This window comes from Aotus nancymaae, unplaced genomic scaffold (genome assembly GCF_030222135.1).
Source record: "Aotus nancymaae isolate 86718 unplaced genomic scaffold, 86718_ANA_hifiasm-v0.15.2.pri h1tg000087l, whole genome shotgun sequence".
NCBI lineage: Eukaryota > Metazoa > Chordata > Mammalia > Primates > Aotidae > Aotus > Aotus nancymaae.
The window spans coordinates 490,004-515,926 of record NW_026988502.1 but is presented as its reverse complement, the minus strand read 5'-3'; the positions used below and the strand labels follow the sequence as shown (position 1 = coordinate 515,926).

At 54.6% G+C, this 25,923-nt stretch overlaps 1 pseudogene; it reads left to right on the top strand.

The window, feature by feature from the left end:
• The first annotated feature begins 5,188 nt into the window (after nucleotides 1-5,188).
• On the top strand, nucleotides 5,189-23,956 carry LOC135271605 (putative GTP-binding protein 6; annotated as a pseudogene).
• The last annotated feature ends 1,967 nt before the right edge of the window (nucleotides 23,957-25,923 follow it).

Here is a 25,923-nt window from a genome sequence, read left to right as displayed (position 1 = left end):
CCCTCTAAGTCCTGGTGTCCCGTGGATCCTTGGTCATGGGGCCTGTCCTCCCTCTGTGCCCTGGTGTGATGTGGACATGTGGACACAGGGCCCTGCCTTCCTCCTTCTATATCCTGCTGTGACGTGCACCCGTCGACATGGGGCCTGTGCTCCCTCTATGTCCTGGTGTGATTTGGACCCCTGGACATGGGGCGTGTCCTACCTCTGTGTCCTAGTGTGATGTGGACGTGTGGACACAGGCCACAGCCTTCCTCCCTCCATGTCCTGGTGTGACCTGGACCACCCCGGGACATGGGGCCTTTATTTCCTCTGTGTCCTGGTGTGAAAAGGACCCCTGGATACATGGCCTGTCCTCCCTCTCTGTCCTTTTGTGATATCGACGTGTGGGTACATGGCCCAGCCTTCCTCCCTCTGTGTCCTGGGGTTATGTGCACCCTTGGACACAGGGCTTGTCATCCCTCTGTGTCCTAGTGTGACGTGCACCCCTGGACGTGGGGCCTCTCCTTCTCTCTGTGTCCTGGTGTGATGTGGACATGTGAACACAGGGCCCACCCTTCCTCCGTCTATGTCCTGGTGTGATGTGGATGGAGGCCCGTCCTCCGTCTGTTTCCTGGTGTGATGTGGACCCCTGGACATGGGGCCTGTCCTTCCTCTGTCTCCTGGTGTGACATTCACACCTGGACACAGGGCCTGTCCTACCTCTGTCTTCCGACGTGAGGTGGACATGTGGACACAGGGCCCAGCCTTCCTCCCTCTATGTCCTGGTGTGGCGTGGACCCCTGGACATGGGGCCTGTCCTCCCTCTGTGTCCTGGTATGATGTGGACACCTGGACACGGGGCGTGTCCTACCTCTGTGTCCTGGCGTGATGTGGACCCCTGGAAACGTGGCCTTTTCTCCCTCTGTGTCCTGGTGTGATGTGGACCCCTAGACACGGTGCCTGTCCTCCCTCTGTGTCCTGGTGTGATATAGACGTGTGGACACAGGGCGCAGCCTTCCTCCCTCTATGTCATGGTGTGACGAGGACCCCTGGACTTGGGGCCTGCCCTCCCTCTGTGTCCTGGTGTGATGAGGACCCCTAGACACGGGGCCTGTCCTCCCTCTGAGTCCTGATGTGACGTGGAACCCTGGACATGGGACCTCTCCTCTCTGTTTGTCCTGGTCTGATGTGGACGTGTGGACACAGGGCCGTGCCTTCCTCCCTCTTATTTCCTGGTGTGACGTGGACCCCCAGATATGGGGCCTGTCCTCTGTCTGTGTCCTGGTGTGATGTGGACCCCTGGTTCCTGTGGAACCAGTGTCCTGGTGTGACATGGACAGGGTTCCTGTCCTCCCTCTGTGTCCTTGTGTCACGTCGACCCCTGTACATGGGGCCTGTCATCCCTCTGTGTCATGGTGTGATGTGGACCCCTGGACACGGGGTGTGTCATACTTCTGTGTGCTGCTGTGACGTGGACCCCTGGACAGGGGGTCTGTCCTCCCTCTGTGTCATGGGGTGATGTGGACCTCTTGACATGGGGCCAGTCCACCCTCTATGTCCTGGTGTGACATGGACAACTGGACATGGGGCCTGTCTGGTCTCTGTGTCTTGGTGTGATGTGGACGTATGGACAAGGGGCCCAGCCTTCCTCCCTCTATGTCCTGGTGTGACGTGGATGCCTGGACATGGGTCCTATCCTCCATCTGTGTCCTGGTGTGACGTGAACCCCTGGACACGGGGCCTGTCCTCCCTCTGTGTCCTGGTGTGATGTGGAGCACTGGACACGGGGCCTGTTCTCCCTCTGTGTCCTGGTGTGATGGGAAACCCTGGACACGGGACCTGTCTTCTGACTGTGTCCTGGTGTGATGTGAACCCCTGGACACAGGACCTGTCTTCTGACTGTGTCCTGGTGTGATTTGGACGAGTCACACAGGGCCCAGCCTTCCTGCCTCTATATCCCGGTGTCACGTGCACCCCTGGACATGGGGCCTGTCCTCCCTCTGTGTCCTGGTGTGATGTGGATGTGTGGAAACAGGCCCCAGCCTTCCTCTCTCTATGTCCCAGTGTGACGTGGACCCCTGGACATCAGGCACATCCTCTCTCTGTGTCCTCGTGTGATGTGGATATGTGGACACAGGGCCCTGCCTTCCTCCTTCTATATCCTGGTGTGACGTCGACCCGTTGACATGGGGCCTGTCCTCCCTCCATGTCCTGGTGTGATGTGGACCCCTGGAATTTGCGCGTGTCCTCCCTGTATGTCCTGGTGTGACGTGGACACCTGGACATGAAGCCTGGCCTTCCTCTGTGTCCTGGTGTGATGTGGACCCCTGGACACGGCGCTTTTCCTCCCTCTATGTCCTGTTGTGATGTGGAGCCCTGGACTTGGGACTTGTCCTGCCCCTGTGTCCTGGTGTGATGTGGACCTATGGACATGCGGCCTGTCCTCCCTCTCTGTCCTGGTGTCACATGGACCCCTGAACACGGGGGCCTGTCCTCCCTCTAAGTTCTGGTGTGACGTTAACCCCTCGACATGGAGTCTGTCCTCCCCTCTGTGTCCTGGTGTGATGTGGAAGTGTTGACCTAGGACCCAGCCTTCCTCCGTCTATGTCATGGTGTGACATGGACTCTTAGACACGGGGCCTGTCGTTCCTCTGTGTCCTGGTGTGACATGGACCCCTGGGCACATGGCCTGTCCTCACTCTGTGTCCTGTTGTGATATGGCAGTGTTTACACGCGGCCCAGCCATCCTCCCACTGTGTCCTGGTGTGATGTGGACCCCTGAACATGGAGTCTCTCCTCCCTCTGTGTCCTGTTGTGATGTGGACCATGGACATGGGGCCTATACTCCCTCTGTATCCTCGTGTGATGTGGACGTGTGGACACAGGGCCCAGCCTTCCTTCGTCTATGTCCTGGTATGACGTGGCATCCTGGACACCTGGCCTGTCCTCCGTCTGTGTCCTGGTGTGATGTGGAACCCTGGACAGGGGTCCAGTCCTCCCTCTGTGTCCTCGTGTGATGTTGACCTTTGGACATGGGCATGTCCTTCCTCTGTGTCCTGGTGCGATGTGGACCCCTGGACATGGGGAGTGTCATTCCTCTGTCTCCTGATGGAACAATCACCCCTGGACACAGGGCCTGTCCTTGCTCTATATCCTGGTGTGACTTGGATGCCTGCACATGGTTCCTGTCCTCCTCCTGTGTCCTGGTGTGATGTGAACATGTAGACACAGGGCCCAGCCTTCCTCCCTCTATGTCATGGTATGAGAAGGACCTCTGAACATGGGGCCTGTCCTTTCTCTGTGTCCTGATGTGATGTGGACCCCTGAACACGGTGCGTGTTCTCCCTCTGTCTTCTGATGTCACGTGGACACCTTTACAAGGGGCCTTTCGTCTATCTGTGTCCTGGTGTGGTGTGTAACCCTGGACACGGGGCCTGTCCTCCCTCTGTCTCCTGCTGTGATATGGAACCCTGGACACGGGGCCTGTCCTCCCTCTAAGTCCTGATGTGACGTGGACCCCTGGACATGGGGCCTGTCCTCCCTCTGTGTCCTGGTGTGATGTGGACATATGGACACAGTGACCACCCTTCCTCCCTCTCTGTCCTGGTGTGACGTTGACCCCTGGACATGGGGCCTGTACTCTCTCTGTGTCCTATTGTGACGTGAACCCCTAGACACGGGGCCTGTCCTCCCTCTGTGTCCTGGTGTGATGTGGACCCCTGGACACAGGGCGTTTTCTCCCTCTGTATCCTGGTATAATGGGAACCCCTGGACACGGGGCCTGTCTTCTGACTGTGTCCTGGTATGATGTGGACGAATGGACACAGGACCCAGCTTTCCTCCCTCTATGTCCTGGTGTGATGAGGACACCTGGACATGGGTCCTATCCTCCCTATTTGTCCTGGTGTGATGTGGACCCCTGGACACGCAGCCTGTACTCCCTCTATGTCCTGGTGTCATGTGGACTCCTGGACACGGGGCCTGTCCTCCCTCTGTGTCCTGGTGTGATGTGGACCCCTGGACACGGTGCCTGTCCTTCCTCCGTGTCTTCGTGTGACATGGACACCTGGAACCAGGGCCTGTCTTCTCGCTGTGTCCTGGTGTGATGTGGACGTGTGGACACAATGCCCAGCCTTCGTCGCTGTATGTCCTCTTGTGATGTGGACCGTTGGACACGGGGCCTGTCCTCCCTCTGTGTCCTGGTGTGATGTGGACATATGGACACAGTGCCCAGCTTTCTTCCCTCTATGTCCTGGTTTGACTTGGAACCCTGGACACGGGGCCTGTCCTCCGTCTTTGTCCTCATGTGCTGTGAACCTGTGATCATGGCACCCAGCCCCTCCTCCTCCTCTGTGTCCTGTGCTGCCGCGTGTGGGCCGGACATTGGGTGGGGACCTCCAGCCGGCTGAGGGATGTCTCGTCCATGCCTTGGAGCTGCCTCTCTTGTGTGAGCCGAGGGTTTTGAAAGGTGCTTGAGTTAAGTGGGCTGGGTGTGGGGCCCTGGAAATGCTCGGACTTCCCTGTTGACAGTGCCCTTGTGTGCTGCAAGGTGCGTTTGCCAACCCCTCCCGATGCCCGGTACGGAAGCTCTTGGTCGGAGCGCTACCTGTGATGCAAAGACCTCTTCTCCACTGGAACATTCCATCACCCCGTGATTGGGTTTCAAATACTGAGGATGGGGAGCACCCCCTCCAATGGCAAGGAGGGACACCAGGTGGAGATAAATGTTTATTTTATTTATTTATTTATTTATTTTGATATGGAGTCTTGCTCTGTCACCCAGGCTGGAGGGCAGTGGTGTGATCTCGGCTCACTGCAAACTTTGCCTCCCAAGCTCACGAGATTCTCCTGCCTCAGGTTCCCAAGTATCTGGGATCACAACACCCGCCACCACTCCTAAGTTTTTGTATTTTTAGTAGAGATGGGGTTTCACTATGTTGGCCAGGCTGGTCTCAAACTCCTGACCTCATGTGACCTGCCTGCCTCAACCTCCCAAAGTGCTGGGATTACAGGTGTCAGCTACTGTGCCCGGCCTGAGCTGGCTTCTTTTAAACCATCACCAATTCCATTCCCCCTCTCCTTCCTTAGAAGCAAAAGGGATACGGACTGGTGTCTCCGAAGGTGGGTCTTACCCCTTTACTAGAGAAAAGAGACAACTTTGAGAGGCCGAGGCAGGCGGATTCCTTGAAATCAGGAGTTCAAGAGCAGTATGGCGAACAAGGTAAAACCTTGTCTCTACTAAAAATGTACAAAATGTAGGCCAGGGTTGGTGACTGGTGCCTGTAATCCCAGCTACTCAGGAGGCTGAGGCAGGAGAATTGCTTCAACTCAGGAGGCAGAGGCTGCAGTGAGGTGAGATCGTGCCACTGCACTCCAGCATGGGTGACAGAGAGACTCCGTCTCAAAAATAAATAAATGAAGCTGGGCATGGTGCCTCACGCCTGTAATGCCAGCACTTTGGGATCACAAGGTCAGGGGTTCAAGACCAGCCTGACCAACATGGTGAAACCACGTCCCTACTAAAAACATAAAAAATCAGCTGAGTGTGTTGGCGGGTGCCTGTAATCCCAGCTACTCGGGAGGCTGTGGCAGGAGAATCGCTTGAGCCCAGGAGGCGGAGGTTGCAGTGAGCCGAGGTGATGGCACTGCACTCCAGCCTGGGTGACAGAGTGAGACTCTGTCTCAACATAAATAACTAAATAGGACAGGCACAGTGGCTCAGTCCTGTAATCCCAGCACTTTGGGAGGGCAAAGTAGGCAAATCACTTTAGATCACGGGTTCAAGACCAGCCTAGCCAACAGGGTGAAACTCCATCTGTACCAGATACATAAAAAATTAGCCAGGCATGGTGGCAGGTGCCTGTAATCTCAGCTGCTGGGGAGGCTGAGGCAGGACGATCACTTGAACCGAGGAGGCAGAGGTTGCACTGAGCCGAGATGGTGCCACTGCACTCCAGCCTGGGAGACACAGCAAAACTCCATCTCAAAAACTAACTAACTAAAATAAAATAAAGCACTGAGCTGGAGTTAGGAAGTCAGGGATGACGGGCAGAGTCAGGGATGAGGGCTCCTCACCGAGGTCCCAGCTGCACTTGTCCACCTGCTAGTCATTTATGCTCCAAATCCCCATGCTCAAAATCGTAACACAGGCCTTCTAATACCAAAATCACCTCTGATCAGACACACAGCAGGAAACTCACTTGGCTTTGTATGGCATTCTCAAAACGCATGTGAGGAGACACCACTATTCAGCATTAAAATAGATGACCATTTTCCACCGATCAAGTAAGCAGAGATTGAAATACTAGCACTGTGGGAGGCTTAGGCAGGCAGATCGCTTCAGCCCTGGAGTTCCAGACCAGCCTGGGCAGTGTACCCAGCCCCTGTCTCTACACAAAAGATAGAAATTAGCTGGGCATAATGGCGTGCACTTGTAGTACCAGCTACAGCGATGTCACACCTCCTCCTGTACTCCCAGCTACTTGGGAGGCTGAGCGGGGAGGATCACTTGAGCCTGGGAGGTCAAGGCTACGTTGAGTTATGATCACACAACTGCACTCCAGCCTGGGTGACACAGTGACATCTTGTCTGTAAAAAAAAAAAAAAAAAAACGAAAATCAAAACTACATTGAGATACCATCTCACGCCAGTTAGAATGGTGATCATTAAAAAATCTGGAGACAACAGATGCTGGAGAGGATGTGGAGAAATAGGAACACTTTTACACCATTGGTGGGAGTGTAAATTAGTTCAACCATTGTGGAAGACAGTGTGGCGATACCTCAAGGATCTAGAAATAGAAATTCCATTTGACCCAGCAATCCCATTACTGGGTATATATCCGAAGGATTATAAATCGTTCTACTATAAGGACACATGCAAACGAATGTTCATTGCAGCACAGTTTACAATAGCAAAGACCTGGAACCAACCCAAATGCCCATCGATGATAGAATGGATAGGAAAAACGTGGCACATATGCACCATGGAATATTATGCAGCCATCAAAAACGGTGAGTTCGCGTCCTTTGTAGGGACATGGATGAACCTGGAAACCATCATTCTCAGCAAACTGACACAAGAACACGAAATCAAACATCACATGTTCTCACTCATAGATGGGTGTTGAACAAAGGGAACACGTGGACACAGAGAGGGGAGCACTATACACTGGGGTCTGTTGGAGGGGATTGGGGGGACAGCGGGGGGTGGGGAGTTGGAGAGAGAGAGGATGGGGATAAGTGCCACATATAGGTGAAGGGGAGGAAGGCAGCAAATCACACTGCCACGTATGCACCTATGCAACAATTTTGCATGTTTTTCACATGTACCCGAAAACCTAAAATGCAATTAAAAAAAAGAAAAGAAAAAAGGCCAGGCATGGTGGCTCACACCTGTAATTCCAGCACTTTGGGAGGCCGAGGTAAGCAGATGACATGAGGTCAGGAGTTCGAAACCAGCCTGACCAACATGGTGAACCCCCATCTCTACTGAAAACACAAAAATTATCTGGGTGTGGTGGCGGGCGCCTGTAATCCCTGCTTCTCGGGAGCCTGAGGCAGGAGAGTCGCTTGAACCCGGGAGGCCGAGGCTGCAGTGAGTTGAGATCGCACCACTGCACTCCAGCCTGGGCGACGGAGCAAGATCACATCTCAAAAAGAAAAAACCAAGAAACATTTACGGTTCTTGAAATTGCCTCCTGACATATTTTCAGTTCGGCCTAAAGGTTTCTCTGTACACAGTGAACTGTGAGGTAACAGAAAGTGTAAACAGACCAGAACCTACTCTTCTGCCGACCGCTGAGTTTCAGCCAAAGGCAGCCAAATGTTGAAACCAGGTTCAAATAAGGTAAACGCCAAGCTGCCACCAATGCCGCTGCTTCTGTGCCTGGCTTCTGCGTCCCTTCCCTCCCTCCCTTTTTTCCTTTCTCCCTTCTTCCTTCTTCTTTTTTCCTTTCACTTCCCTTCCCCTCTTCCCTTCCCTCCCCTCCCATCCCCTCCCTTTCCCTCTCCTCTGTCCCTTCCCGGCTTCTCTTCCCTCCCATCCCCTCCCATTCCCCCTTCCCTTCCCCCTTCCCTCCCCTCCCCTTTCTTCCCCTTCCCCTTTCCCTCCCCTTCTCCTTCCCTTCCCTCCTCTTCTCCCCTTCCCTCCTCTCCCCTTCCCTCCTCTTCCCCCGTTCCCTCCTGTCCTCTTTCCTCCCCTTCCCTCACCTCCCCTCCCTTCCCTCCTTCCCCCTTCCCCTCCCATTCCCTTCCCCCTCCCTTCCATCCCCTCCCCCCTTCCCTTCCCTCCCCTCTACTCACCTTTCCTTCCACCCTTCCTTCCCTGTTCTCTTTTTTCCTTCCCTGCTTCCCTCCGCTCCCCTCCCCCTTCCCTCCCCTCCCCTCTGCTCCCCTTTCTTTCCCCCTTCCCCATTCCCTTCTTTCCTTTGCTTTTTCTTCGCTTCTTCCCCTCCCTTCCCTTCCCCCTTCCATTTCTCCCTTCCCCCCTTCCCTCCCCCCTTACCTTCCCTTCTCCCCCCAACTTGCTTTGCTTTCCTGAGATGGAGATTCTCTCTTGTCACCCAGGCTGGAGTGCAGTGGCATAATGTCAGCTCACGGCAGCCTCCACCTCCCAGGTTCAAGGAATTCTCCTGCCTCAGCCTACCGAGTAGCTGGAATCACAGGCACGTGCCACCGCACCCAGCTAATTTTTGTGTTTTTAGTAGAGACAGGGTTTCATGATATTGGTCAGTCTGGTCTCGCAGTCCTGACCTCAGGTGATCCGCCTACCGTGGCCTCCCAAAGTGCTGGGTTGACAGGCATGGGCCACCATGCCTGGCCAAGAACAGATTTTAATCAGCAAGAGGGATGAGGATCTAGTGTGCCCTGACCTCACCCTGGATTCTTGCATGGCTGAGTGGGAATTTCGAAGAAGGACGCTTGGCACACTTGGCAAAGAAGGAGTTAAGAGGCAGGCATCTGGGAGACCAAGCCATCAAAGCATGCTGTGCTCCCAGGAGGCCCATCTCAGAGGAGAGGCTTTCAGACATGCCTCAGCTGAAAAACATCTCAAAGGGTTGGAGGGAGAACTCGACTTTAGCACCTTTCTGTAAACGTTCTGGGAGAGGGTGGTGGGGTTGGTGGTGTCTTGGCCTTGGCTGGCACAAACAGTAAATTATTTTGGAATCTCTCTGTCAAGAACTTCCACGGGGCCTGGGGCCACCCCAGCAGTAAGGCCTGACCTGAAGCTGTTCATGTTGCTTCACGTCCTTTTTTGTTTTTGAGATGGAGTCTCTCTTGTTGCCCAGGCGGGAGTGCAGTGATGTGATCTCGGCTCACTGTCACCTCCACTTCCCAGGTTCAAGCGATTCCCCTGCCTCAGCTGGGATGACAGGCACCTGACACCACGCACGGGTAATGTCTGTATTTTTATTCGAGATGGGGTTTCACCATGCTGGCCAGGCTGGTCTGGAACTCCTGACCTCATGATCTGCCTGCTTCAGCCTCCCAAACTGCTGGGATGACAGGTGTGAGCCACTGCACCTGGTGGTTTACGTCTTTTACTGGGGCGCAGGGAGGTGGAGATGAAATGTTCTGTGCTGGTGGAGGCTGAGGTCTGCTCTCAAAGGGACTCGAGGGCACCTGGTGGACATTTAGAGGAGGGCAGAGTGTCACAGGGATAGCAGAGGGCTCACCACGGATTCCATGAATTCAAGTCTGCCGAGACCAGTAGTGCATGCAGTGGCTTCTGGGTGTGTTTGAAGAATCCACCCAGCCGGGCACGGTGGCCCGCACCTGTAATCCCAGCACCTTGGGAGGCCGAGAAGGCCGGATCACCTGAGGTCAGGAGTTCGAGACCAGCCTGGCCAACATAGTGAAACCCCGTCTCTACTAAAAATACCAAAATTAGCCAAGAGGTTGCAGTGAGCCGAGATCTTGTCACTGCACTCCAGCCTGGTCAACAGCACAAGACTCTCTCTGAAAAAAAAAAAAATTAAGAATTCACCCTATGGACATCGTCCTCAGACCCAGCAACCCCCGCCGTGACCCCTGTGAGCCCCGAGAATATGAGACAGGTCTCAGTTAATCTAGAAAGTTTTATTTCACCGAGTCATGACACACACCCGTGACCCAGCCTCAGAAGGTCCTGACCACAGGTGCCCAGGGTGGTCGTGGCCCATCTCAGTTTTATATGTTCTAGGGAGACAGGAGACATGAATATGCAAGGTGAACATGATTCGGTCAGGAAAAGCGGGACAACTGGAACAACAGAAGGAAGACTGGAAGCCGGAGGGAGAAACTTTTGAGTTTCTGATGAGCCTTTCCAAAGGAGGCAATCAAATATGCATCTATCTCAGTGAGCAGAGGGTGACTGTGAACAGAACAAGAGGCAGGTTGGCCCTAATCAATTGCCAGCTTGAATTTTATTTCTAGCTTCATGATTTGGGGGTTTGGAAACTTCTTTTTCTTTCATGCTTCCAAAATCTACAGAGCCAGACTTGGTCTCAAAAAATAAAAAACTATCTTCCCAACCTGTGACTGCCGTAAATACCACTGCAGTGCACACTTTGAAAAGGCAAGCTGACGTTATATAATTTCACGTTTAATGATTAAAAACAAAAACGCTGCTGGGCGCGGTGGCTCACGCCTGTAATCCCAGAACTTTGAGTGGCTGAGGTGGGTGGATCACCTGAAGTCAGGAGTTCAAGACCAGCCTGGCCATCATGGTGAAACCCCATCTTTAAAAAAATAAATGCAAGTTGAATGCAAAATTCAGTAATTAAATTGCAAATGAATGCTTAGAAATAAGTATTGAGTATGAACACGTTACCTTTTCTGGAGAATAGGTGAGGTAACAAAATAATTATTTTTCCTTTTTTACTTTAGCAATCACCATTGTTTTAAAATCTTTTTTAAAGTGAAACATTTTCAACATGCAGAAAGTACAAAATATAAATAGGCACATAGAAAAACACTATCCCAACACACAGGTGTTAGCAGTTAGCCATATTCCTTTGATTTTTTCTTAAAGTGACAAAAGAAAGACTGCCTTACTGATACAGGTGGGGCCTCCTTCCTACCTCTGCCCCCGTCTGTCCTCACAGGCCACGGCTGCCTTGGAGTCAGCGTTTCTCATGAGAAAGGGACATGCAGGGATTGGTGGCAGTGCCCTGGCCAGTGAGGTGCTGTGGCCAGATGCTCTGTGCCTGCTTCCCTGGGGAGCTAGGCCAAGCAGGGGCAGGCCGAAGGTTCCTGTGCACTGCCCCTCTCATACAGCTAACACCGAGCTGCCTGGCAGACCATGGCTGGCGCATGCAGGGCCTGCTCTTTAGGGGGTGGGCTCATCTCTGGGCCTGCCTTACACGAGCAAGTAGACATCTTGTGGTGCAATACTCCTGGACCCAAGGGTGCTGGTGGGGAGTGAGGGAGGGAGGCAGAATAAAGCTCCTCGGATCGTCCCTGCCTGTGTGTTTTTTGTGGACCTGCATTAAACTGCATTAAACTGGACATGAGTTCATACTGCGGTCTCCTCCAGGCCTCTCGTCTCTCAGGTGTGACCTGTGGGTGAGATTGCTGGGCCATGGGAAGGTGTGTGAGTCACTTTAGTCCTACCTGCTTGCTGCTCCTGGAATTTCCCCGGGGGTGGTGGGGAGCTGGGTCATTACCAACTGAGGGAAATGCCAGCCTGGTACAGAGCGCAACTCTATCTATGTCTTGGGGTGGTATGTATACACGTGTGTGTGTGCGCACACTCGCACTAAACCTTCATGCTTAGAATACCATCAGACACGCAGAGAAGCTGGGAGAAGGTTGCTGAGTTCCCACACACCCTACACTAGGCTATCCTATTACCTACATCTGCCATTAGCATTGAGTATCTGTCGCAGGTAGTGGACTGATACGGATACCCTCGTATGAACTGAAGTCTCTGCTTTATTAACATTTCCCTTGTTTTTGCCCTAATGTCCTTTTGTGTTCCAGAATCCCACCTGGATGCCACATCACATTCAGCTGCCATGTGTTTCCAGGCCCCCATGGCTCTGGCAGTTTCTCAGACTTTCCTCGGGTTTGAGAACCTTGACAGTTTGAGGGGTACTGATCGGGTATTTTGTAGAGTCTCCCCGGATTGGAACGTGTTTGGGGTTGTGGGTTTGGGGAGGAGATCACAGAGGCAAATGCCCTCCGCTCACATCATACCACGGGCAAGCAAGTCTTACCTCGGACTGCTGGGACAAAATACCACAGACTGGGAGGCTCATAAACCAGTTATTCCTCAGAGTTTTGGAGGCTGGAAGGTCAAGACCGAGGACACGCTGTCTCAGCTGGTGCCGTCCAGCTGTGTCCTCACAGGGTGGAGGGGTGAGGGGCCTGCTGGGGTCTCCTTTACAAGGCCACTCATCCTCATACCACTAAGAAGAGCTACACCCTCATGACTGAATCACCTTCCAGCCTTCCAAAGTCCTCACCTCCTAAATCAGCACCATGGGGGTTAGGGCTGCATATGTGAATTGGGGGGGCCATGAACACTGGGACAGTGGCAGGGGCGAGCTATCCACATGATTGATGGCTGACGTTGGATTTGGTCCTCAGGATGAGGTTGCGTTTGCGTCTTGTTTCTGCCTTTAAGCTGCCCCACCCCGTTCCCATGTTATATTCCTTGGAAGGAAATCACATGTGCAGCCAGCACTTGAGGGGTGGGGGGTTATGCTCCATTTCCTTGAGGTAGCATATCTATGTAAATTATTTAGAATTTAGGGACATGGGAGCCTTGCCTATTGTTCTTCATTTATTCAACAGTTTATTTACATCGGTGTGGACTCATGCATATTTATTTTGTACTTTGGGTTATAATCCACTACTACATTGTTTATTACAGTTTGCTGAAATGGTTCCACTCTGGCCACAGGGAGCTTTCAGTTGGCTTCTGTGCCCCTGGGACACAGCCTGTCATCGGGATTTGTGGGGCACGTCCTTACTTTCCAGCACAAGGAGATGCTCCAGCCTCATCTAGCCTATTTCCTGCCACAGCCCAAGACGCAGCCATTTCTCCCAGGAGCTCTGGCTCCTTTAGAGTTGAAGAATGGCAGAAACCAAGATCAGGGTGCTAGGTGTGCTCACGGCTACTGGGGTGTCATTGCTTCTAGGCCCTCTCAGCCGACAGAGCAAGGAAATGGCTGTGCATCAAAGAAGTCGCGTATGGATACATGTAAACATCTCTATGTGTATCCATCTACGTTTGCATTAAACTAGACCTGAGTTCCTACCAACGTCTCCTCCACTAACCCATGCCCACATGGATCCTTCCAGCCTCCTCCTCTTGCTTATCTGTGAACTTCCTCTCTAGCACTGAGAAAAAGGCTCCCACCATCAGCGTCCACTCACTTAACTGTGCGATTCCAGAATATACAAATAGGGGCTTCCTATTTGTTAAGCCACACTCCTGCCGGAAGCAACTCTTCTCCAGTTTCTTTTGAGGGACTTCTTTCACTTAGTGCTATGCATGTAGGATGTATCCATGTCTTTGTGCAGCTTGATAACTATTCTGTTTATTGCTGAATCATATTCCATCACATGAAGTGTTCGTTTCTTTAGCCACTCACCTACTAAAGGGCATCTTCGTCGCTTCCAGTTTTGGGTGAGTGTAAATAAAGCTGCTCACAACATCTGGATGCAGTTTTTTTGTATGGACATACATTTTCACATCAGTTGGGTAAATAGCCATGGCATGATTGCTGGATACTAGGTGAGACCGTGCCTAGCTTTGTAAGAAGTCTCTACACTGTTCACTGTGGCTGCAGGAACAACCTCCTCTTCCCTCACTTGGTCACATGCACGAACAGGAGAAAGGGTTGTTCTGTGCAGTCACGACAAATTGTGTCTCCGAAGGGGAGGGAATCAGGTCTCAGGCCCTTGTCAGAGAAGTTTATGGCCACAGCACTAATGCTGCTGGTGGGGATTTGGTTGTAGAAGATGGTTGGAGCGATTGCATGACCTTTGGTTGAGATCTTCATTTACAATTACGGAAACCACCCCTACCTCCCGCGTTTAAAGGATGCTAGCCAATGGCTGTCACATGATCCAGGGCTGGCCATGTGTAGCGTGTGTCCTAGGGGAAGGAGGGCGACTTGGGTCCCTCACCCTCTGCAGGAAGGAGGGTGGCCTGGGTCCTTTACCTTCTGTGGGAAGGAGGGCAGCCTGGTTCCTTACCCTCTGTGGGAAGGAGGGCAGCCTGGGTCCCTCACCCTCTGTGGGAAGGAGGGTGGCCTGGGTCCCTCACACTCTGTGGGAAGGAGTGCGGCCTGGGTCTACCCTCTGTAGGCCAGCTGTACCTGGCCCTCCATGGTGAGGATTCTCAGGGTGCAAACAGCAGAGCAAACAGTGCAAGATCAGCCTCCAAGCCAGGTCACTCTGGAGGTCCTGGTAGTGCAGAAGAGAAGTGTGTTTGGCAGAGTTTCAGGGTGGCCTCCAAGTTCCCCTCCTCACTCTGCGGTATAATCCTTTCCCTCGAGTGTGGATGATGGATAGGTTCTGTTCTGTGGCAAATGGTGTGGGAGTCACTCCCATGACTATAAAATGTTACTTAAGATTCCTCCGTGGTGCAAAGAGGGAGCCTTCCCAGCCGGCATGGAGGGAAGGAGGGACCCTGGTTGCTAATTGTCTTTGGAGGTGTCCTGGGGGACCTCAGTCCTACAAACCCAGTAACTGACTTCCACAAACACTCTCGAGTGAGCCTGAAAGCAGACCTGGAGTACAGATGAGAGGACAGCCTGACAGCAGGATGCAGCCTGTGAGACCCGGGCAGGGCACCCACCTCCCCTCTGCATAGAGCTCTGATCCATGGTCTCACTGCTTTCGGCCGTGGGGTCCCCGGGAATCTGGAGAGGCCATGGGGCCGAGGGTGCGGCCCGTGGGCGGACGGAGGCCGAAGCTGCCCGGGAGAGGACGAGGAGGAGCCGGAAGATGCGGATGAGGACGCAGAGGAGGATCTGCTGCAGAGGGAGCCTCTGCTGCCGGCGGGGACCCAGCACTTGTGTCTGGTCCACCCCGATGTCAAGTGGGGCCCTGGGAAGCTGCACATGAAGTGAGGTGAACACAGCGGGGGTTGCAGGGGAGAAACAGGAGCTGGCACTCTGCGGGAGGGCCCCTGCAGGGAGGGTCTCATTGGTGGAGACTCGGGGGCTGGGCGCTGAGGGGACAATCTCATAGGTGGAGATTCAGGGGCGGGGCTCTGATGGAAGACACTCAGGTGGAGACGCAGGGGCGGGGGCTCTGAGGGGAAGATCACAAGTGGTGTAGTGGGCGAGGCTTCAAGGGGCGATGCTCTGAGGAGAGGATCTGATGGGTGGAGATGCAAGAGCATGGCTCTGAAGGGGCGGGGCTCTGAGGGGAGGATTTCGTAGGTGGAGGTGCATGGGCGGGGCTTTGGGGAGAGGAGCCTATGGGGTGAAAAGGGCTGGGGCGGAGCTTATGGGGAGAAGCCCCTGGGGTGAGGTGGGGTGGGGTGGGGTGGGCCGGGCCAGGCCGGGCCGTGTCTTGGTGATGAGACCCCGTTTTTCTTGCCCTGGGTTCAAGGTAGGCACAGTGTTTTTGGGGTCAGGGAAGGGAGGGTGTCTAGCAGACCATCTGTGTCCAGTCCCCTGCCCCACTCCCCAGGAGGAAATCCAAATCCCTAAGTCACTGCAGGTGCCAGAGTCTCAAGACTGTTGACATCTCCCTTGGAAGCCCCTGTAGCCGAAGAGCGGTTCTCCTTCAAGGGTGTTTTCCAAAATGGGCAACTCTTGGGACAGTGGAAGCCCCAAACTGCTCAGAACGGCACCCAGACCTCCTGCATTTCCTCCTCCTAACCCTGCCTGTGGTTCCTGAGTTATCCCTGAGCACCCCTAGCTCCCTAGTTCCCTGCTGTGTCCACCTGGACCCCAAATCCTATATAAGGCAGGTTGGGGAGTCCTCATGTCCCATGGTGGCTCCAGTATCCTTCCCTGGCCAGATTCCTACTTAGAGGCCCTACGGTCAAGGCCAGGAGAAGGACACGCCGGGCAGGTGTGGTTGGGGCCCTGGATCTACCCCAAAAGGAAGTGTCCCTCAAGGTGGCCCTTGTGTCCCCAGAGCTGAGTGACAGGTAGCAAAGGCCACAGTACTGGTGCACATTCTGGACGGCTGGTCCATGGTGCAGACGATGGTCGTGTCCACCAGAACGCCAGAGAAGAAGCTTGTCTTTGGCAGAGGGAACTTTGAGCACCTGACAGGTGAGTCCGTCCACACCTGCTCCCTCCCCAAACCTCCTTTCCCATCTGTTGCTCCCGAGAACATTCAACCCAGACGTGTGGAAGGACAGGGGTCTCGCTGGGCCAGAGGGGAAGCGGGCCCATGAGTGGGTGGTCCAGGTGAGCTGGGAGCCCACATAAATAGGAGCTGGAGGGGTGGGAGCCTGGACCTGTGTCCCTCCTCCATGCACTCTCTTAGCGTGGGGTCCTGTGTGGGGGCCCTTGTGCTTCCAAGTTTTTGACCATCCGGCTTACAGTGCAGAGTGGGTAAGACCCTACTAACTGCTACTACTACTGCTAACTAACTTACTAACTAGCCGAGGTGGGAGTCTGCTTCCGTGCCTGACTCAGAGGCATCTCATCGGGGCTGGGATGTGTTCACCATGTTTCTGTGTGTGTCTGGCCCACCATGTGTTCACCGTGTATGTGTGTCCCCACTGGGATGTGTCCACCGGGACTCTGTGTCTGTCCCTGTCACGATGTTTTCACTCTGTTTGTGTGTGTGTGTGTGTGTGCGTGCGTGTGTATACATGTGTCTGTCCCTGTCGGGATGTGTTCACCGTGTGTGTGTGTGTGTGTCCCCACAGGGAGGTGTTCACCATGTGTGTGTGTCCTCACTGCAATGTGTCCTCCGTGTGTGTGTGTCTCCCCACAGGGATGTGTTCACCGTGTGTGTGTGTCTGTCTCCCCATAGGGAGGTGTTCACCATGTGTGTGTGCCCCCACTGCAATGTGTCCTCCGTGTGTGTGTCTCCCCACAGGGATGTGTTCACCCTGTGTGTGTGTGCGCGTCCCCACTGCAATGTGTCCACAGTGTGTGTGTGGGGGGTGTCTCCCCCACGGGGATGTGTTCACTGTGTGAGTGTGTGTGTCCCAACTGGGATGTGTTCACCTTGTGTGTGTGTCCCCACTGGGATGTGTTCACCATGTGTCTCTGTTCATGTCACAATGTGTTCACTGTGTGAGGGGTGTGTGGGTGTCCCCACTGGGATATGTTCCCCATGTATGTGTGTGTGTCCCAACTGGAATGTGTTCCCCGTGTGTGTGTGTGTCTCCACACTGGGATGTGTTCATCATGTGTTTGTGTCTGTCCATGTCACGATGTGTTCACTGTGTGTGTGTGTCCCAACTGCGATGTGTTCCCCGTGTGTGTGTATGTGTGTGTCTCCACTGGGATGCATTTACCATGCATGCGTGTGTGTGAGATGTGTGTGTCCCTGTTGGGATGTGTTTACCTTGTGTGTGTGTCTCCGCCAGGATGTCTTCACCGTGTACACGTCTGTGTACATGAAACACACACCCCTAGAGACATCCCTCCAATGCTGATTTCCTGGATCCTGGGCCTGGTGCTCAGGTCAGGGATGCCTGTGAACTGTGCCCTCCACGGTGCACCCCACAAAGGGCCTCATGGCTCATCCCGCAGTCCACAGGTCTGGACGGATGGCCACTGACGAGACCCCCTTTCCTTTAGAGAGGATCTGACAATCTCCGGACATCACACGCGTCTTCCTGAATGTGGAGAGGATGGCTGCCCCAACCAAGGTATCCCAGAATGTGGCTTTGCTTTGTTTGCTCCCACGCTCCACGCGGTGAACGAGTGGATGCTAGAGCGTCCCGCCAGGCAGGGGCCAGATGGGGTGATAGTGGCTTTAAGGCGTGATGGAATGTCCTCCTCCCTGTGAGGCTGGCCACTAGGGCCTGGCCTTCCCCTCTGGCTTCTCATTTGCTCTCTCCTTTTCTTTTCTTTTCTTTTTTTTTTGACAGAATCTGACTCTGTCACTCAAGCTGGAGGGCAGTGTCACCATGATCTCGGCCCACTGCAACCTCTACCTCCCAGGTTCAAGCAATTCAGCTGCCTCAGCCTCCTGAGTAGTTGGGATGACAGGTGCCCACCAACACACCCAGCTAATTTTTGTATTTTTAGTAGAGACAGGTTTTCAGTATTTTGGCCAGGCTGGTCTCGAAGTCCTGACCTCAGGTGATCCACCTGCCTTGGCCTCCCAAAGTGCTGGGGTTGCAGGTGTGAGTCGCCAGGCCCAGCTCACTCTCTCCTTCTCTAGAAAGAACTGGAAGCCGCCTCGGGCGTGGAGGTGTTTGACTGCTTTACCATCATCCTGCACATTTTCCGCTGCAACGCCTGCATGAAGGAGGCCTGGCTGCAGATGGCCCTGGCAGAGATCCCGCTCCTCAGGTACCTCGGGACGCCCAGGCCAACCATCACGCCCACCCCGCAGCCCCTCCATTCTGTACTCACGTGTTTGGTGGTTCTGGGGGTATATGAGAGTAAGAAAAGCACTGTGGGAGCACTCTCTCCCCACCCCACCCCACTCCCCACTAGGTAGGTCCCCTCGGCCTGGGACACTCCTCACTCACAATGCATGAGCTACACACCCAGTGGGACCCCAACACCAGCTCCTCCCTTCTGCCCAGAGGCCCCACTAATTCACAGGTTCTGGGCTTTAGGATGTGGACCGATCTTTCTGGGGGCTACTGTTGACAATCCACTGCAGTTGTATCCACTTCTCTCTGGAGGCTCCTTCCTGCCTCTCCCAGCTCCTGGGGGCGCCAGGTGTCCCTGGCTTGCGGCCGCATCACTCCAGTGTCCGCCTCCAAATCCACGTAGGCTCCTCCTCTTTGTCTGAGTCTCCCCTTCTGTCTCCTAGAAGGACATTTGTCATTGGATTTAAGACTTTCCCTAATCCAGCGTGACCTCATCTCAAGATCCTTAACTAATTTCATTTGCAGAGACCTTATTTCTAAATAACGTCCCATTCACAGGTCCTGGGGAACAAGACATAAACATCTATTTGGGGCGTCACTATTTAACCCAGTAAAATGGAATCATCCAGTTACCTCCAGAAGCTCTCGGGGAGGATCCTTCCTGCCTCTCCCAGCTCCTGGGGGTGCCAGGTGTCCCTGGCTTGTGGCCACATCACGCCAGTCTCTGCCTCCATCTCCACGTGGACTTCTCCTCTGTGTCTGTCTACAATTTTTTTTTTTTTTTTGAGACAGAGTCTTGCCCAGTCACCCAGGCTGCAGTGCAGTGGCTGGATCTCAGCTCAGCACAACCTCCACCTCCCAGATTCAAGCGATTCTCCTGCCTCAGCCTCCCAGGTAGCTGGAACTACAGGTGCCCACAACCAAGCCCAGCTAGTTTTTTTATATTTTAGTAGAGACGAGGTTTCACCATGTTGGCCAGGATATTTTGATCTCCTTGGCCAGGATGGTTTGATCTCCTGACCTCATGATCCACCTGCCTTGGCCTCCCAAGGTGCTGGGATTACAGGTGCGTGCCACTGCGCCCGGCCCTCCCCTTCTGTCTCCTAGAAGGACACCTGTCATTGGATTTAAGACTTATCCTAATCCAGGGTGACCTCATCTCAAGATCCTTAACTAATTACATTTGCAGACACCTTATTTCTAAATAACGTCCCATTCACAGGTCGTGCGAAACAAGACATAAACCTCTATTTTGGGCATCACTATTTAACCCAATAAAATGGAATCATCCAGTTCCCTCCAGAAGCTCTCGGGGAGGACCCTTCCTGCTTCTCCCAGCTTCTGGGGTCTCCAGGTGTCCTGGGCTTGCGGCCTCCTTCACCTTCACCTCGACCTCTGCTGGGAGGGAGAGAGCTTCCCTGCAGAGTGAACCCCTCCTGTTCCCATGCCAGGTCGAACCTGAAAAGGAACATTGACCCCCTTCACTGAGGAGGATCCAGCTCCCGCTACATCATGGGGTCAGGTCACTCTGGCTGGGTGCAGCACCCCAGGACATCCTGAGAACGTGGTTGTCAGCAGCTGCCCTGAAGGATTCCGACAGGGTGGGGGCCGGCTGGGGGCTCCGTCTCCTTGTTACGTCTGTGGAGACAGGAGATGGTGGTGGTTCTGTGAGGTATTGCTGACATAAGTAGCCACAAAGTGTGGATTGAAACAGCAGGAATCTGTGCACACCCATCCTGGAGACCAAAAGCCTCCAGAGGCTCCTTCTGCCTCTCCCAGCTCCTGGGGGCGCCAGGTATCCCTGGCTTGTGGCCACATCACTCCAGCCTCTACCTTTTAAGAAGGACATGGATCTTTGCATTCAGGCCCAACCCTAACCTAGGATGATGTCTTGATTTCGTACAAAGAGGGTATTTACAAATCAGGTCCCATTCCCAGGTTCTGGGACTTAGGATGCCAAAGGAGCCCCATTGAGCCCCTCACGATGACATCCCGGCTGTGCCCCACTTAGAAGCCTCCGTAGTGCTCAAGACTTTTTCTTTTTGAGATGCAGTCTGGCTCTGGCCCAGGCTGGAGTGCAGTGGCACGATCTCAGCTCACTGAAAGCTCCACCTCTTGGGTTCAAGCGATTCTCCCGCCTCAGCCTCCCGCGTAGCGGGGATTACAGGCGCCCACCACCACACCTGGCTAATTTTTGTATTTTTAGTAAAGATGGGGTTTCACCATATTGGCCAGGCTGCTCTCGAACTCCTGTCCTCATGATCCGCCCACCTCGGCCTCCCAAAGTGCCAGATGACAGGTGTGAGCCACCGCGCCCGGCTGAGCGCAGCCCTTTCTCAGGGAAAGGGAGTGTTGGGGCCACTGCCGGGAACGCGGCAGGGCCCCTAAATGCTGCAGCAGGAGGAGCAGGCCCTGTAGACCCTCAGTGGCACCTCCCGCTCCCACGCCTTTCCCGGCCTGGCTCACCGCCCTGTCTTGTGTGTTTTTAGGAGAATCGTTCATGCAGGTGCAGCAGCGTCTCCTCAAAGACAAGGAGGCCAAGATGAGGAAGGCCCTGGACGGGCTTCAGAAGAAGAGGCACCTGCTGTGGCGGCAGCGTGCAAGACGTGAGTTCCCCATGGTCTCCAAGGTGGGGTACACCAACTGCAGTGAGCATGCACCCAGGGGAGGGGGTCCCATGGTCTCTTGGTGGGGTACACCAGCTGAAGTGACCATGTGCCCAGGGAAGGGGTTCCATGGTCTCTGTGTGTGGTACACCAGCTGTGGTGAGGACTTGCACGGGGAGGGGGCTCCCCGTGGTGCATACACCAGCTGTGGTGAGGACTCACCCAGGGAAAGGGGATCCCGTGGTCTGCATGGTGGGTACAGCAGCTGTGGTGACAATGCCATGTACCCCATCCTCCCATCCACAGCACCACCACCCCATCCACACACCCACGCTTCTACACCACCACCTCCCTCCATCTACACCATCTTCCCATCCACACCATCTCATGTTCACCTGTCTACACCACCAGCTCCCCTGTGTCTACACAGTGGCCCTGCTGCATCCGGCCTGAGAGCAGCCACAGTGGCTTAGTCCTGCATGTCGTGTGTGGCCCAGGGGTGCCTGGGGAGCTCAGGGACCTGGCACCCGGGGTGCCGCTGCCCAAGAGGGTGCTGTGGTCTCCACTCTGAGGACCCAGGTGTGGCTCCGCCTGAGCCCCTGATCTCCATGCCCTCCGAAGGAAGACCATGCTGATGAAGGCACTGACGGGAGACACTGACTTGCAGCCGCGGGACCAGCTGTTTGCCACGCTAGACGTTACAGCCCACGTGGGGGCGCTGCCCTCACGCCTGACCGTCCTATACATGGATGCCGTCGGGTTCTTGTCCCAGCTGCCACATGGCCTCATCGAGTCCTTCTCTGCCACCCTGGAAGATGTGGCCCACTCGGTGAGTCAGGGCTGCGGGTGGCTGTGGACACCCACTGAGACAGAGGCTGAGGTCTCAGACACCCACTCGGACCACGGGCCGGGGTCTTGGACACCCATTGAGACGGGCTGGGGTCTCAGACACCCACTCAGACCAGGGGCCGGGGTCTCAGACAGCCAATGAGAGAGGCCGGGGTCTCAGACCCCACTTGGACCAAGGACCAGCCCTCGGACGCCCACTCAGCCCACTGGCCAGGTTCTCAGACACCCACTGAGACCAGGGACCATCTCTGAGACACCCCATCAGCCAAGGGGCCAAGCCCTCGGACGCCCACTCAGACCAGGGGCCAGGCTCTGGGACACCCGCACCACTCGGGGCAGAATAACAACTGTCTCCTCGGCCTCAGACTTAGTGTCCCACAAGCATCCCTTGACCCTGGGGCCGAGGCTGAGCAGTGGCCCCAGTGTCACCCACACTCAGCCACCGTGATGAGCCCATATACACAGGGCCGGGAGCAGCAGCTCACGCCTGTCATCCCAGCACTTTGGGAGGCCGAGGCGGGTGGATCATTTGAGGTCAGGGGTTTGAGACCAGCCTGGCCAACATGGTGAAACCTTGTCTCTGCTAAAAATACAAAAATTGGCCGGGCATGGTGGCAGGCGCCTGTAATACCACCTACTGGGGAGGCTGAGGCAGGAGAATCACTTGAACCCAGGAAGCGGAGGTTGCAGTGAGCTGAGATCGTGCCGTCACACTCCAGCCTGGGGGACAAGAGCGAAACTCTGTCTCAAGAAAAAAGTAAAACGATTTCACAGTGGGATGAAGCCACCCAAAGCACTGAATGAGGAAGCAGTGGCTGGCATGTGGCGGCTGAGTGGTCATTTGTGACACCACCTTGTTTGTGGGTCTGGGGGTGCAGACTTGTCACCTGTGCTGCGGGAGGTGAGGTATGTGGAGTTGGGTGGGGCTCCGTCCAGTGTAAACCCAGCACCCCCATCCTGGGGTGTCCGAGGGCCTGTACATGGGGGTAGCTCCCACCCCCACGCTGGCCTTGGGAACTCGTGGGAACCCCTCTCCCGGGCCTGCCTGCAAGCTTGGTGGGGTTAGGGCTCTGACTGCATGCCCGGCACTTGTAGGATCTGATCCTGCACATGAGGGACGTCAGCCACCCCAAGGCGGAGCTCCAGAAAGCCAGCGTCGTGTCCATGCTGCACAGGCTGCGGCTGCCCACCCCGCTCCTGGACTCCATGCTGCAGGTTCACAACAAGGTGGACCCGGTGCCCGGGTGAGTCCGGCCCTGGCACCCACACTCGTCTCACGCCTTCCCCTGCAGGCGCTGGAGACCCTGCCCTCGTGTGAACTGCTGACCGCTGGCACACAGGCTGACGCAGGGAGAATGGTTGAACCCAGGAGGCAGAGGTTGCTGCCCGAGCCCGTGTCTCGTGGGCAGCTCACTCCTGGTGACCCTGCTTTTCACAAACATCTCCTTTCCCTGCATGTGCTCAAGCCACATGGGGAGATGCCCCCTCTCCTCATCTGAACCTCAGCAGTGACACTCAGGACACCAGGAGCTTCCCCAGGCTGTGCCCCACGGGTGGCTGACTCTGGGACCCCTGCTTTCTGCCGGCCTGTGGCCCTGAGGCTGAGCGGACTCTGTGGCCTCCCCACCCTTGCAGCTACCACCCCACGGAACCGAACGTCGTGCCCATGTCTGCCCTGCTGGGGCACGGACTCCAGGAGCTGAAGGCTGAGCTCGATGCAGCGGTGTTGAAGGCCACGGGGAGACAGGTCCTCCCCCTCCGTGTCCGGCTGGCCGGGGGCCCAGCTCAGGTGAGCGGCAGCCTCCTGGCGTGGGAGAGGGGATGGTGTTCTGGTGGCCTGTCTCTGGCTCAGAAAGGGCTCCTTTAGGGTGCAGAAGGACCTGTGGAGTCCCCAAAAGCTTTACGATGCAGAGACAAGGTGAGAAATTTCTGAATGAGTTCGCAGCAAATGTGTACTGTGGAGTCAGTGTGCATACAACAGGCGCCTAATCTGTACTCACCGACGCTCAAACGCTATAGGACTCCCTACCAATAAGAAAGCAGGCTCCAGCTGGATACGGTGGCTTACGCCTGTCATCCAAAGACTTTGGAACCCCGACGTGGGCAGAAAACCTGAGGTTAGGAGTTCGAGACCAGCCTGGCCAACACAGTGAAACCCCATCTCTACTAACAATATAAAAATTTGCCAGGCGTGGTGGTGCATGCCTGTAATCCCAGCTACTCTGGAGGCTGAGGCACGAGAGTCACTTGAACCTGGGAGGCAGAGGTTGTAATGAGCTGAGGTCACAGAACTGCACTCCAGCCTGAACGACAGAAAGCTCTGATCAATGAATGCTTTGGGGTAAGCTTTTTTTTTTTTTTTTTTTTTTTTGAGGTGGAGTCTCACTTTGTTGTCCAGGCTGGAGTGCAGTGACCAATCTCAGCTCACTGCAACCTCCACCTCCGGGGTTCAAGTGATTCTCCAGCTGGACACAGAAGCTGACACCTGTAACCCCGAGAATTAGGGAGGCCGAGGCAGAGGGATCACCTGAGCTCAGGACTTTGAAGCCAGCCTGGGCAATAGAGTGGGATCCTCATCTCTACAAAAAATAAAAAATTACATCACACACAATGGCTGACGCCTGTAATCCAACATTTTGAGAGGCCGAGGCAGGTGGATCGCTTGAGGTCAGGTGTTCGAGACCAGCCCGGCCAACATGGTGAAACTCCATCTCCATGACAAATACAAAAATCAGCCAGGCCTGGTGGTGGGCGTCTTTAATCCCAGCTACTCAGGAGGCTGACCCAGGAGAATGGCTGGAACCTGGGAGGTGGAGGTAACAGTGAGCTGAGATTGAGTCATTGCATTCCAGCCTGGGCAACAGAGCAAGACCCTATGTACAAAAAAAAAAAAAAAACCAGGAGGAAAGATAGAAAGCTGGCCAGGGGCTGTGGCTCACGGGCACAGTGGCTCACACATATAATCCCAACATTTTGAGAGGCTGAGGCAGGTGGATCGATTGAGCTCAAGAGTTTGAGACCAGCCTGGGCAATATCGTGAAACCTCTTTACTAAAATACAAAAAATTAGCCACCTGTGGTGGTTCGTGCCTGTAGTCCCAGCTACTCAGAAGGCTGAGGCGGGAGAATCGCTTGAGTCCTGGAGGTGGAGGTTGCAGTGAGCCGAGATCGCGCCACTGCGCTCCAGCCTGGGGCAAGACTGTCTCAAAAAACAAAAACAGCTCTGATCAATGAATGGTTTGTGCTAAGCTTTTCTTTTTTATTTTGTAATTTTATCATAGTGAGAAAATAAACTAGCATCCACATACACACACATTCATGATACACCTAACTTTTTCTTAATTTTTTTTTTAGACAGAGTCTTGCTCTGTCACCCAGGCTGCAGTGCAGTGGTGCAATCTCAGCTCACTGCAACCTCTGCCTCCCAAGTAGCTGAGATTACAGGTGCCTGCCACCATGCCTGGCTAATTTTTCTATTTTTAGTAGAGACGGTGTTTCACCATGTTGGCCAGGATGGTCTCGAACTCCCGACCTCATGATCCTACCACCTCGGCCTCCCAGAGTGCTGGGATTTTTTTTTTTTTTTCAAGACAGAGTCTTGCTCTGTCGCCCAGGCTGGCGTGCAGTGGCACAATCTCAGCTCACTGCAACCTCTGCCTCCTGGGTTCAAGTGATTCTTCTGCCTCAGCCTCCCGAGTAGCTGGGAATACAGGCATCCACCACCATGCACAGCTAATTTTTTTTGTATTTTTAGTACAGACGGGGTTTCACCATGTTGGCCAGGATGGTCTTGATCTCTTGACCTCTTGATCCACCTGCCTCAGCCTCCTAAAGTGCTGAGATTACAGGCGTGAGCCACCACACCCGGCTCAAGTGTTGGGATTATAGGGATGAGCCACCATGCTTGGCTCTCTTGTTTTTTTTTTTTTTTTTGGTGGGGAGGGCAGAGTCTGGCTCTGTCACCCAGGCTGGAGTGCAGTGGTGCGATCTCAGCTCACTGCAACCTCTGCCTCTGGGGTTTGAAC